This window comes from Callospermophilus lateralis, unplaced genomic scaffold (genome assembly GCF_048772815.1).
Source record: "Callospermophilus lateralis isolate mCalLat2 unplaced genomic scaffold, mCalLat2.hap1 Scaffold_79, whole genome shotgun sequence".
Lineage (NCBI taxonomy): Eukaryota > Metazoa > Chordata > Mammalia > Rodentia > Sciuridae > Callospermophilus > Callospermophilus lateralis.
This window is the reverse complement of record NW_027515935.1, coordinates 1,352,960-1,367,618: the sequence shown is the minus strand read 5'-3', so window position 1 is coordinate 1,367,618 and position 14,659 is coordinate 1,352,960.

Here is a 14,659-nt window from a genome sequence, read left to right as displayed (position 1 = left end):
TTTCCTCCACTTGATCCTCCTTTTTGTCCTCAGCCTGGGCGGGCTTATCTATCAGGCTGTGGTTGACTGGGAAGGCGAGAACAGGCGGATGGTGTGGCTTAACCTTTGTATTAGACCGCCTTGGGCCAGCTTGGGTTGACTCTGTGTCTAAGGCTAATGAGCGGAGCTCAGAGTCAAGGCATCTTAATTCTTTTAAAAGTTGGATGTGTTCCCGTCTATGTCTATGTTGGAGAGACGTGCACAAGGGAGCCAGGTTAGGCAAGGTAAGGGGAGAAAAAATATCTGATGGGGCAGTTGGCCCCTGAAGGGCCAGAGCACAAAAGGCAGGAGGGATATAGGAGGGAGGTGGATGTGGAGGTGCTGTGGCAGGGTCCTGAGAGGTGCCGGGTCTTCTGAATGGTAGCGAGCTGCTTCCTTCTCCAAGGTAGCCTCTTCCCCAGGTGTCAATGTGTCTCTGGGATTTAAAACTGGATAAAGGCGGTTGGTAGTTGTTGGAGCCTTATTCATTAGGGTGGGATTTTGAGTGCGTCCAGGAAGGTTCCCAGGGTCCTGGGGAGACTGAGAAGGATCTATGTCTATACTAACTGAAGGGCATGCCGAGAAGGGACGAGAGGGATGAGAGGTCTTTTGCATAGCCTCTTCCCCAATCCTGACAAGTTTTAAGGTACCATTGTCAAAGGGTGAACTTTTAAGAATTTCATTAAGTTCCAGTAAGAAAAGGTGGGAACAGGCACTTTTTCTTGGCCAAAGGATTCATAATAATCTTTTAAACAGTCTCCTACTCTAAGCCATCTTTTACCATCAATGGTCCATTCAAGGGGAAACCACGGACACAATTCTCCTATGTATGAAAAGAAAAATTTTAAGCCCTTTTTCTTAACACGTGCCACTCGTGTCTTGTAAATGTCAGGCTATTCTTTGAAGGAGAATTTCCTTCTAGCCCCTGACACCGTACCTTCCACAAAAAAGAAAATGCATTAACAGAGAAGAGTTCACACTGATCCTTCCTGAATTCCCCACCCCACTCCACCCACAACATCCTAAAATGGCCTTAATAGTCATTGCAGCCACGTTGATGCAGCACCTACTATGTGCTAGGGACTGCTCTGCATAAAAAAACCCCAGGAGACACACCAGTGTCTCCATTTAAGAAAGAAACTGAGGCAAAGAGAGATTTATTAACTTACCAATGATCACACAGCTCAAAAGAGGCCCATAGGGGTTTTAAACTCGGGCCATTTGGTTTACTCCAGACCCCTCAGACCAAAGATGCAGTAAGTGGGAGGAGAACATCAGACATATGATCCACCTATGGCAGGAGGAAACTTGGGTGAGTGGAGCCTTCTGTGACACAGACAGTGTCCCCTCTCGGAGGATGCCTCACCTGGTCCTCAGAGGCCCACTTAGCCTGGGGGAGAAGAGAGCCCCCTGCCAGCCTTTTGGTTTAAGAGAATGTTCACTTACCTGAGCTGCAATGTCTCCACTGCTCTGAGGAGGTGGGGCCACGTCCTGTCAGAGATCCTTAAAGGTGACCTCATTTTAAGGAAACAAGCCTGTGGCCAATTGTCCGAGATTGATTAAGTCAGGGGCCAGCACAGGCAGCCAGTAGAGGGGACACCATTGAAGAGATGTGCCGGAGCAGGGTCCAGGGGCCTGGCGCACGGCCTGGGCACAGCCCAGTGGCTCCCAGCTGACATCCTTCCTGCCCAGGAGATCCTGGAAACTGCCTTCATGGTGATTATCAGGTGCATGCGTGGGAGGCCCTGTTTGCTCCAGCCTCAGGGTAGGACAGAGAAGATTTCAGGCCTCATCAGATTATGGGCATGAGCAGGATGGTGGCCAGCAGGGGAAGACATCAAGGGCCTCCATCTCACAGCAGTTTATGCATTGTTTGTTGAGCCCCTATCATGCATCATATGGATGTAGCTGGAAAGTGGATTTTTAGCATGTGTAAAGGACCTGAGGCAGCAGTGGGCTTGGTACATTTGAGGCTGTGTGGGGAGTTGAGGATGGCCTGAGCCAGGATGTGCCTGGGGATAGCTGCACCAGATGAGGCAGTTTGGGAACTGATTGACTTCTTTCCCTTGTGCACCACCTGTCGAACAAGCAAGGCACAGAGATGAAGATCTTTCACATGACAGATGAAGAGTCTGAAGGTCATAGTCGTAAAGGCATTTTCAGGTCCCGAAGGTAACACATGGCGGAGTTGAAATTCTCACCCAGATCTGCCTCTAGAGCAGTTTACGTGTCCCTTCTAACATGACTTTCTGACAAGTCCAGATGCACCCAAACTCAACCTCCTGTATCAGGTTTGGAGAGTCTCAGGAACATGAGTCATGTAAGGCCCTGATAAGTCCTTCTGCAAAGGAAGTTTCTAATATTTCTTTAACCCAGCACTTGCAACGTTCATTTGAACATAAGATTCCTATAAATGTGACTAGAATGAAGACATTTCAGAAGTGACCTTGGGAGTCACTGGTCTTGGTAACCCACAGAAGTCTCAATTGGTCTTCCTGATCTTGGGGAAGAGAATTCTGGGTATACTTTGGAGACTCAGTAAGATGGTGAAGGGATGAAGAGAGATTCAAAGGACTAATGGGGGTATTTCAGAGCGGGAAGGGATCCCTAGGAGGATCCTAAGTGGGACTCTGGAGAGATTTCCTCCCTCACTTCAGAGAACAGTACCAGGGCCCGTGAGGGTAGGATAGGAATTGGAGACTGTACCTGAGGTGGGCCATCTTGGTTGGGAGTGAGCTCCCCACCACCAGCAGTGTGCAATTAGAATCTGTTGCATTTCACTGCTGAAGGTCACTTCCTCTAGGATTCTGGGCTTCGGGGTAAGGAAAGCCACCCCACCTGGGCCATGCTCAGTCCCCCCTTCTCTCCAGAGTGGGCACAATGAAGCCAGGCATGGCACATTCATGACATTACGAAAATCCTTATAAATAAAATAGTTACTATGAAAGCTGATGAGCTCTCCACAGTCCATCTCCTCTCAACAGGAATAATGCCAAGCCCGTGACTCCAGTGTCACCTCCCGCCATCGACTAGAGGAAACCCTCACTTTAAGAAGTATAACAAGAAAAGTGAATGACAGTCTATTGACATTTTAAAAAGTGTGTGAGCAGTGGGGGCATGACTGGCTGGAGAGACCCAGAGACAGGAGGAGAGAGGAGCCACACCAGTCCCTTCCATCTCCGCTCAACCAGGAGGGCTCAGGCACCTCTGTCGCCCAAGGGCTGAAGCTCGGTGTTTTCTTCACCAAGAAGGAGGTCGAGGTGGGAAGGGGTGGGTGTGGGCCAGGGCCATGAGCCTGGGGTGCCCCAACTCCTAGGTCAGGGTCCCCCCTGGCGGGGCTCTGGTGGCTCTGGGGGACTGTCCTGGAAGGGCAGGCAGGGAATCTGGCCAATGGAGACCAGGGATCAGGTCCCCTCACCTTTCCAGCCAGGCTGCGGCTCAGGGACACACACGGACCTGCCTCGTGCCGGCACCACTGCCACCTGACCCCACCGTCACCTGCACCTCTGGAGTGAGCGCAGCCCGGGGTGGGGTTCAGAGACATGGGACGGATGTCCACGGAGACTGTTCTAGAGAGGACATGGGGCCACCTCTACGCCCTCTCAAAGGTGAGGGGCGAAGGTGATGGGCCTGGGGACTCGCTGGGCACTGACAGGGACAATGCCCTGGGGATTCGTGGGCTCCAGGACTGAAGCCAGCCTCGGGCCTCCACCATGTCGGCCTGTCACACTGCGCTCCTAGTGCAGCACGCATACACACATGCATGCGTGTGGGCCAGCGCACGCTCACTAGCGTGGATGTCACACCCCTGCACCAGCATCACTGCCCGAGCAGAAGGGACTGGCAGGGTCTGTCCACCTGCACATGCGCAGACCATGCGCACTCACCCCATGATGCATGCACCAACCCCCCCATGCCCGTTCTGTCTTACTCATGAGCCCACTTACGTGCACACAGGGGGACAGACCCTCGTTCTGCCCTGCGTCCCACACTCCCAGCAGGTGCCCGTCCAGCACAGGCCAAACACACGGGGCATAGTGCACCCAGTCACGGTGGCCTCCCCACCTCCCAGCACCCAACCTTGTTGTGCCCCACTCCCTGATCAGTGTTTGAACAGCTGTCCTGTGTCTCCTGAGTGCTGGGGGAGCAGGCCACGGATGGCCTCGAGGGAGAATGTCACCCTCTCTAGCCCCTCCTGCCCCCAGCCCGCCTTTGTCAACCAGGACAGCGCTCGGGGGGACCCTGCTGTGCTGCCCTCCTAGCTGGCTTCCCCGCCAGGGCCCAGGGCAATAAATGAGCCTCGGGCATCCCTCCTGACCCCATTGTCCTTGCCCAGGCCTTATCAGTGGGCAGGGGTAGAGAGGACAGGGGCTGCCACTCAGGGAGGCCTGTTCTAGAAGCATTCACCCATCCCTCCCCTTCCTCTCCACCCGCCCAGCCCCTCACGTCTGCTGGTGGCCCCACCTCTCAGCCATTGTCCAGGCTGTTCCCCGCCCCCAATTTGCCCCTTAGCAAGGACCCCTAACCTCCCTCTCCAGGAAGCCCTCTGGGTTCCCTTCCCTCTTGGCCTCGAGGCGCCTGCACCCCACCCCTCCCACACCAAGATGTCCATTTCTTGCTCCCTGTACATGACCATGGGATGGGGAAGCATGGAGTTGTGGGGAAGGTGGACAGCTTGGTTCCCATCATCCTGGCACCCCCAGAATTGGGGGGGGAGCCCTGGCCAAGGCCAAGACATCTGCAGGAGGAGGGTGGATGGGAGGGAGAGACCCAGGGAGTGCGGGGCCTCTATTCTCGGGCCTCCAGGAGTGAATCAGGTCCCTGGCCTTTATTCAAGAGTAAAGGATGCCACCACACACATGAGGAAGTTAGTAAATTCCCTCCTCTCCCCTCCCCATTCAGAAGGCTGCCAACTTCTAGATGGTAATGGTGTGCGGGATAGTGAAATCAGCATATCCATCAACACACTCCCTGCTCATCATGTACAGGGAAGGGCCAGTGGCTCCAGTTCCACATCATCATCCTCTGGAGGCTCCCTGGGCACCGGCTCCCAAATACCCAGAGGGAGGGACATCCCCCCAGTCCCCTCCTAGGCGCCACCAGGCAGCCCCCGGGAGCTCTGAGGGACCATCATGAAGGGGACTCCTTACTACACAGACTGCCTTTGCTTTGGGGGACAGTGAGTGGGACCTGTTGATTAAATTTGGTGTGACAAGGGTGGGCATCCTGGGTCCACCCCCATAGCCGGAGGCCTGGTTAGGAGCCTCCCCAGTGTTCCTCCCACTTGTCAAGTGAGCATGACCAGACATGGGGAAGTAGGATGTGCTCCTAAAAGCATGTCTGAGGAGGTGAGGCTAAAGAGCAGGGCCCTCTGCTCATAGGAAGGGACAGACAGCACATGGCTTAAGAACTGGGGATTAGACTCAGGGGCACTCAATCATTGAGCCACATTCCTAGCTCTTCTTATATTTTATTTAGAGATAGGGTCTGGCTAAGTTGCTTAGCATCTTGCTAAGTTGCTGAGGATGGCTTTGAACTTGCAATCGTGCTGCCTTAGCCTCCAAAGCTGCTGGGATTATAGGCCTGAAGGACATAGCCTTTTTGTTGGGAAAACCTGGGTTGTATTCCCTGCCCTGCCACTTGCTACCTTGGAGATCCTGGACATGTGGCTTGGCTCTTCTGAGTCTCACTCTACCTATCTGCAAAATGGGGGTGATATCTGTAGCCCCTCTTTCAAGACTCTGTAAAGATTCACATGGATTATATGTGGTGACTATATCCCACATAGCAAGCACTGGACTAATGCATGCCTTTTCATTAAAGTATTTCAGATTCAAAAAAACACATTTCTGGTAATCCCAGTGAATCAGGAGGCTGAGGTAGGAGGATCAAAAGCTTCAGGTGAGCTTGGGCAACTTAGTGAGATCCTCAAAATAAAAAATAAAGATAAAAAAGAAAAAAGGGCCAGGGTTATAAGGCTCAGTGATAAAGAGACCTGTGGGTTTGATCCCCAATTCCACAAAATAAAAAAAAATTGATTTCATGAAAGGTCAGGCATATTGCAGAGATGCAGTAAATATTCTTTAGATTGATGCTTGGCTTTCAGCAAGAGTCAAGTTGCAGCTGCCTTTAGTCTGAGTATTTTGTAGGTGCTCCGTGGTAGCCTAAGGTTTACATTGTTTCCTGGGCCCTGGCAGCCTGGACACCCTTTGCCTCTTCACTGGAGGGCCAACAGGGGTTTTTGAAATGACCAAGTGGATGGGGTAAAGGGAGCAGGTTCTGTCCAGGGTGAGGTCCCTGGGAAGCTTTTAGCATGGGTGTGTTAATGCAGGCTGGGAGGTCAGGAGCCCTGTGCCATCCAATGAGACCTGAAAGCTTAGTCCCAGCCTGGAAGAAGGTTAAGGGCAATGTGCCAACATGAGGCTGATCTGAGCTTAGTTCAGATGCTGCCAATTACTGGCTGCATGGCTACAGGCTCCTCTCTGGTCTGTGAAATCGGGCTCATGTTGTCTTCTGTGCTCATCAACCAGGTTGGGGTTGAGGATGCAATAATATAGAAAGAATGTATAGATACAATGGAGTGTGGGACACAAGTGTCCTGGGAAATCAAATGAGAACTTTGAACATCTTTTACAGAAGGCAGCAGAGTAAAGAGGAAGCCTTGAACCGGGGCTCAAATCTTGGTTCTGTAACTTTGGGGCTGTGTGACCTTAGGTAAGTTAGTGAACATCTCTGAATCTGGTTCCTCATGTGAATGCGTACTCGATTATCATGAAGGCATAATACTCTTTCCCACGCTATTGCCCACCTGGGACTCGCTGTGCTCCAGGAGAAAACTTCTCTGGCCAGAGCCTGCCACCACAGAACATGGTCTGTCCTTCTCTGACCCCAATCCACAATGTCACTTGAAGCAGATGGAATGAGAGGGACAAGCTAGGGAAGAGCTGTGGAAGCTTGGTTGGATGCCAGGGAGCAGTGACAGTAAAGTGAGGTCCTGCCTGCCCTCCTGGTGGTCGTGCTCCAGCAGAGGAGTGCATGTTGGAACATACGCTACAAAGAGCAAACAGGCACGGGAGGGGACAGGTGTGGCAGGAGGCTGTTCTGGTTTGGATGTGAGGGGTCCCCAAAAAACTTAGCTGTGAGACAATGCAAGAGGGTTTGAAGGACAAGTGATGGGGTTGTAAGAGTCTTAACCCCTCAGTGAATTAATCCCCTGATAGTGATTGACTGAGTGGTGACTGAAGTGGTGGGGTGTGGCTGGAGAGGAGGGTCATGGGCCAATTATTTGGGATATATATTTGTATTTGGCAAGTGGAGCCTTCCTCTGCTTCCTGATCATCATGTGAGCCCCTTCCCTCTACCACACTCTTCCGCCATGAGGTTCAGCTCACCTCAAACCTTGAGGAATGGAGCCTGCTGTCTGTGCGTTGAGACCTATAAAACCCTGAGCCCCCAAGGCAACTTTTCCCTCTCTACAATTGTTCTGGTTGGGTCCTTCCATAGTGCAGCAAAACAGCTGACTAAAACAGAGACTATTTTCAATCAGGTGGCAAGGAAATCTTCCCATTTGGTGGCACAGGATACAGAAGAACAGACTGACCCAAGGTCAGCCAGCAAGGTTCTGAAATATTCCAGAGGTCTGGCCCTCCTCTCTGCACCACGCTGTGTCCAGGGTCCACTCACACTTTCTCCATGGCCTTGTCCTACTCGTGCCCACACCTCTGCAGGGTCAGCCCAGCTGGCTACCCCTTTCCTCTCTCAGGCAGCCGAAGCTGCTGGGAGGATCTGAACTCCAGCCAGCCACGGCGCTCTCAGGTCCGTCCCTGCCCAGTCGTGGGGAGGAGGCTCAGGACCCTCTCCTCACGGGGGCATGTTGGGGGCCAGGAACTTACAAAGGCAAATAATGTCTGGGTAAACATTGGCTGCTGATAGCTCCAGCTGTGGGGGCCAATGATGTCCCCTTGGTCCAGATGTTGGCCTCACCCACCTCCCTCCTGTGGCAGTACATTTGAAGAGAACCTTGTAGGCCAGCGGAGAGCAACACAGAATGCGGGGTGGGGAGGGGGCTGGCAGGGCCACCCAGCACAATCCATGCACAGCTTGCCAGCATTGTCCTCCTCTTCCAGGGTTGTCCGGACAGCAGGGGTCACTCCTGGGCTGAGAGTGTACCAGGGAAGATGGGGCCACAGCCTCTCCTGTCCAATATCCCAGATTTTCTGGCTGGGAATGAAAACTAAATCCAGAGGTGGAACCAATGCCAGCACCCTATGCTCTCCCAGGATAGAGTGAGCTCCTTGTCCCTGGAGGTATGTCAGCAGGGTCTGCACCTTCAGAGCTGGTGAGAAGCAGGCTACTCAAGGCATTGGAGAGGGTTGGGACAAGAGCCTTCTCTTGGATTCTTGCCAATTGCCCCACCCCTGATCCTGAAGTCCACAGGGTGCCCAGTCCACCCTCCCCTCCAGCACCAGGAGAGTCTAGAACTTGCTTCTTCAAATCTCCCTTCCCTGAGATGGTCAATGTCTTGATGGGACCCTCCCCTGCCCCAGGTGCACACCGACACTTCTCCTAATGCATCCTGGCTGGCCCGCTGGGAGCCACAGAGGACATGTCACATGAGGGGATATAAGGGGGCTCTCACATTTTCCACGGCTGGGCTCCTGGGCCCCCAGCATTCATGATGGCTGATTTCAACATGAAAGGGCCCCTTGAGAAGGAGAGCCCCCCTCCCTTTCCCCCTCGCCTCTGCTAAGCCCCACTCTGCAGCTAAACACCGTCTGAGCCTCCCTCCCTCTGGAGCACCCTCTCACTCACCTGCCAAGCCTTCCCCAGACGGCTGCAGCCTCACCTCGCAGCCTCTGCCATCCAGGATGAGAATCCCAAGGTGGGGTGGGGGGCTCAGGGCTCCATACTGCAGAGGAGAAAGGGGGGTCAGTCTGTCCTAAAGGTATAAGCCATTTGGCCAACCATAGGCCAGAATGACTGAAAAAATCTTTGTTGGTGCTTTAATGCTCTGAGGACAGGAGGTCTCCCAATCTCAAATCCAAAGACAGGCAGAGCAGTGAAATTTCCCATGAGGCCTTCCAGGCATCTGCCCTAAATTTTCGAAGTGGCATTTTTTTAAACCTTTTATTTTGACCTAATTTTAGATTTACAGATAAGTTGCCAAAAATAGAACAGATAGCTTCAGTACACCCCTCACCTAGCCTTCCCTAATATTCACATCTTACATAACCCTAGTAAATGATCAAGCCTGAGAACTTATCCTTAGTTCAGTACTATCACCTGAACTTCACATCTTATTGGATGCTGGGTACAGTGGTGCATGTCTGTAATCCCATCAGCTCAGGAGGCTGAGAAAGGAGGATAGGGAATTCGAGGCCTGCCTCAGCAAATTAACAAAGCCCTAAGCAATTTAATGAGACCCAGTCTCAAAATTAAAAAAATAAAAATAAAAATAAAAAAGGGCTGGGGATGTAGCTCAATGGTAAAGCAGTCCTGAGTTAGATCCCCAGTACCTAAAACAAAACAAAACAGCTCTTATTGGAATTTCCCGTTTTTCTACTAAGATCCTTTCCTGCTTCCATCACCCCATTCTGGACACCACACTGCATTTAGTTGTTATTTTTCTTTTGTGTCCCTGATCAATTGGTTGCCATAGTCCGGCTGCAGCAAAATAACCAGGGGGTGACGAACAACTTGTGTAGATTGATACAGCAGGAGTGGGAGCCATTTATTGTAGGACAGGAGGGGTATGTATACATTCCACACAGCTTATCTTAATTAACATAAACTAGATACAGCAGTCAACGAATCACAGTTAATGGCTTGCTGGCACCACCTCACAAACCGCTCCCTCTGGCAAAATGCCAGGCCCCATCCTGACTTGTTTACAGACCTTAACATTGGTGACATTCCCTCAGTCTATACTCATCTTTCATGATCTTGACAGCACTGAGGAACAAGTGTTTTGTAGAACTGTGGGTTACCTTGAGTTTTCTCAAGATCAGAGGGAGGCTCTGCAGTTTTGGCAATACCACAGAAATGGTGCTGGCTCCTTCTCAGCTCACCATATCAAGAGGCTCATGTCTTCAACATGTTTGATTACTGGTGGTGATGACCTTGATCACTTAGTTAAGTTGATGTCTAAAGGGTCTATCCACTATAAAGTTACTATATTTTTCTTTTGAATTAATACATATCTTGGGGAAAATACTTTGATATATATGTGCAACTATTCATAACTTTATAATTTAATTTACACATATATCTTTTTAATTTCTTTGTTTAGTCGTAGATAATTGTTTTACCTTTATTTATTTTATGTGGTGCTGAGGATTGCACACAGTGCCTTACACATGCAAGGAAAGTGCTTATCACTGAGCCACCACTCTAGTCTGACACAAGTATATCTTTATCATACAATATAGTAATTTGACACATATATTGATAATAATGGTGTAATTATCATTTTGCCTCCTAAAATACTTATCATTTTTCATTTTGTTTATCACATTTACTTTCTTCTAGTAATTTTGAATCATATCATATATTGTTGTATATATAGAATAGAACACAAGAACTAGTTAATCCTACCACTGTTTGTGCCCATTTCAAAATTTGCCTACAACTAAATATTCCAAATGTTCGGCACGTTTTTTTAAATATTCATAAAATGTCAAATTATTTAAACATAATGAAAATGATGCCTGTAATCCCAGAAGCTTTGGAGGCTGAGGCAGGAGGATCATAATTCAAATCCAGCCTCAGCCACTCAGAAATGTCCTAAGAAAATTAGGAAGATTCTCTCTCAAAAAAGATAAAAGAGCTAGGGATGAGGCTCAGTGATTAAGTGCCCCTGTGTTTCATTACAGGTGCAAAGAAAATAAATAAGTAGAATAAATAAAATAAGTAAACTGCTTATCCACAGAAAAACTTGGAAGAATCAAAACACTCTTTTAAACAAAAACGTAGACATCAAAGTGTATATCTTGAGAGACTGGGATTTTGCCTCAGAGGTAGAGTGAGCAACTAGCACATGTGAGGCACTGGGTTAAAACCTCAGTGTCACATATAAATTAAATAAAGATATTGTGTCCACCTACATCTAGAAAATAAACATTTAGAAAATAAATACTTTTAAAAGTGTATATCATGATTTTTTTCAGTTAAAATATTTCATTAGTGATTAAATTAATACTTTGATCAAAATAAAACCAAAGTTGCATATGATCAATGCAGTTGAAAATTGTACTAGATTTTTTTTTTCATTAGTGAATATGACTCTCATGGTGACGGTGTTGAATCCTGCAGAAGAGGAACAGTTACTGGTTTGGTTTGGTCTCAAATAAATTATGGGATGATCCCCTGGTTTATGTTGTAGCTAGTGGATCCATGGTTACTTTGCAGAATCCTGTGGTGAATAGATGCCTTGGAGGACCTAAAATTCTCTGTGGAGAGTGAATTTAGGCTAAAATATTACAAGCTTAGTGAGTTTACACTGAATTTATTTTCTCCCAATAATCTGAGGCAACAACTCAGTTGTTACAACCTCCATAGAAGATGTAGGTAGGCCTACCTAATATCAATTTATTGGTATTTGTTTCTCACTCAGCATAGCTCCATCAGTTGACTTGTAGGTATGATGTGAAAAGCAGCATGAAGGAAAGTAAAACCTGCTCCATAGATTAAAAGAAAAAAAAAAGGGACTCATGGACAAGCTGAATCCTGGTTAAAATAGTATGAAGAAACTGTCATTCGTAGAAAATGGCAGGACACAGAAAGTTTTTTTCAATATCTCCACCTAATAAATGATTACAAAAAAGAAAAGATCACCCAGTCATTTCTAATGGAAGAATAACCTTCTCTGGTACAAAGACTAAGTGAGTAAATATCCAAATATCGAAGATGTGGTGATGGAAATGCAAACATACTAACATTCATTAGAGGTCAGGAGAGTCACATTACAAGGATTTTTTTGATCCTTCAAAAAAAGACAAATGCTATGTACTGATGTTTATGTGGGCTCTTTCTCGTCCAGCAAGGGGTTTCACGGAAAATTGTAGAAGAGACTGTGTCTGTGAAGTCACTAATCAAGACCTCTGGACATCAAGCAGGAAACAGGTCCCATTTTATTGTGAAGTTACCATGTATATATACTCAGGCAGTAGCTTAACAGATTACAGGCAGCCACCAATGCAATTTCTGCAGTGACCAATCAAGGAGTGAGCAATGGAGCAAGAGCAGGTAATTCAACACATAGCCTCATGCCCAGGGCTGTGCATAAGGGGTATGTATTTTGCTCTTCAAACAACCTAGCATGGGGTAGTGTGTTGCCACTCTGGCACTCTTAATGTATGCTATGAAGGCAGTATTCCATGAACTTGACTCTAAGACATCATTGTGGCCTCGCCTCTCTAAGATTTTTTGAGGTTCAAGGTTGTGCCATACTTCTGTTCTCTTTCAGATGAGATCATTGTGGTCAGGTGATGCAGGGGTGCATCCACCTCATTACAGGAGTTTTGCTACCTTTACATGGGGACACAGCAGCAAGTCTGCTTATAAATAATTGATGCTTGAAGTCTCCTTGGACTTGCATTCTTTAACAGAGATCGTTAGTTATCACTTTCTGGCAGTAAAATCTCATCTATCAGCAATAAGATAAATATGGTGTACTAAAGATTAAACACTTTCATTCAAAATTAAATTTAATCAAACTATGTTAAAGATAGCATTTTGTAATTATTACTTTTATTAGATGTATTATTTGGTAATTTATGATATATATTCCCCCCTTGTGACAGAACACCTAGTTCAATGACCTTTTGGGCCTTCTTTGCCTCAAGAGAATCCAAGTTGGGTGCAGCTCTGACTTGAGAGCATGTCAGCAGGAGGAAATCTCCTGTCTGTTCTTGAGGTCTGTGAAGGGTCTTTGCCACAGCTTCAGTAGAATTTTACGTTATAATCGAGCAAAAATGTGCTCACATTCTGTACTGTTCCCAAGTGGGTTGTTCTTTACTTCCTCAAAAAATATTTCTGAAAATATTCTTTTAAAAAACTGTTTATCATTGAGAAATTTATTGGCAGAAGCCATATGGAGATGTGATAATTTTTAAAAATTCAAGGTCTTTTTTAGAGAAAAATCCCCACATAAATATAGAGGGCTTTATGTTATTGTTATTGTTGTTGTTGGTGTTGGTTTGCGTCTTATTTCAGCAGCATCCCCAGCTTATAACTAAGTGGGCTTGAGTCATGTTCTACTAGGACCTGTTATAAAAATACCCCAATGTCCTAGATGTTGGAGTCTGCTGGAGCAGTGGTTTTCTAAGTGTGGTACCAATGCCAGCAGCTTCATACTCATAGGATGGCTATGAATTCCTATGCACAAGAATTATCTGGAGTGGCGGGGGTAGTGGTTTCTTGATTGGCTAGTTTCCTCATTAGCCTAGAAGGTAAGAGGGATTCTGACAAAGGACACCATAAGAGTCACTGGCCTTTACCAGAATGAGAGGGGGCCTTCCAGGGAGGTGCTTGAAATCCTGTGATTGGAAGAGGCCAGGTAAAACCTGGTGGATGCTCTTAAACAGAATTCATTAATGTAGCACCTGATAGCTGTATCCACACCACTCTATTTTATTTATTTATTTGTTTATTTATTCTTTTTTAACAAAAAAATTATATTGGAACACAGTTAGCAAGGTATTTGTTGAAAGGTACTAGATTTGAACTCTCAATAGGTCATATTATCCATAATATTTGCTCCTGGTGATTTATAGAACATCATGATTCAATAATTTTTGCGATTATGGAAATGTTCCGTGTCTATCCTGCCTAATTCAGTAGCTTCAAGCACATGATATTTTGGCATATAGATTCTGTGACAAAAAAGCTGAGTTTGTCAATTTGATTGATTACATGGACAATGGCCACAAGATTGGGGAGCACCATTCTAGGACACCAAGGCAGAAAATGGAAGCATTTCCTCTAAAAATTGGAAAAAGACAGGGATGCCTGTTTCCACCACTTCTTTTTAACATAATTCTTGAAACACTGGCCAGACCAATTAGACAAATAAAATTAATTAAAGGCATATGGATAAGTAAGGAAGAACTCAAATTAGCACTATTTGCTGACAATATAATTCTATACCTAAAAGACTTGACACATTCCATCAGAAAACTGCTAGAACTAGTAAATGAAGTCAGTAAAGTAGCAGGATACAAAATCAACACCCATAAATCAAAGGCATTTTTGAATATCAATAAAAAATCTTCTGCAAAGGAAATGAGAAAAACTACTAACTTTGAATAGGATAAAAATTATAAAACCCTTGGGATTCAACATAACAATAGCTGAAAGATCTCTACAATGAAATCTACAGAACCCTATGGAAAAAAGATCAAAGAGGACATGAGAATATGGAAAGATCTATTTTTTTTCTTGAATAGGCAGGATTAATATTGTCAAAATGACCACACTACCAAAAGCACTATACAGATTTAATGTAATTTCAATCAAAATCCCAATGACATTCCTCAGAGAAATAGAAAAAGCAGCCATGAAATTTATCTGACAAAATAAGAGACCCAGGATAGCTAAAGCAATTTTTAGCAAGAAGTGTGAATTAGGTGGCATCTCTATACTA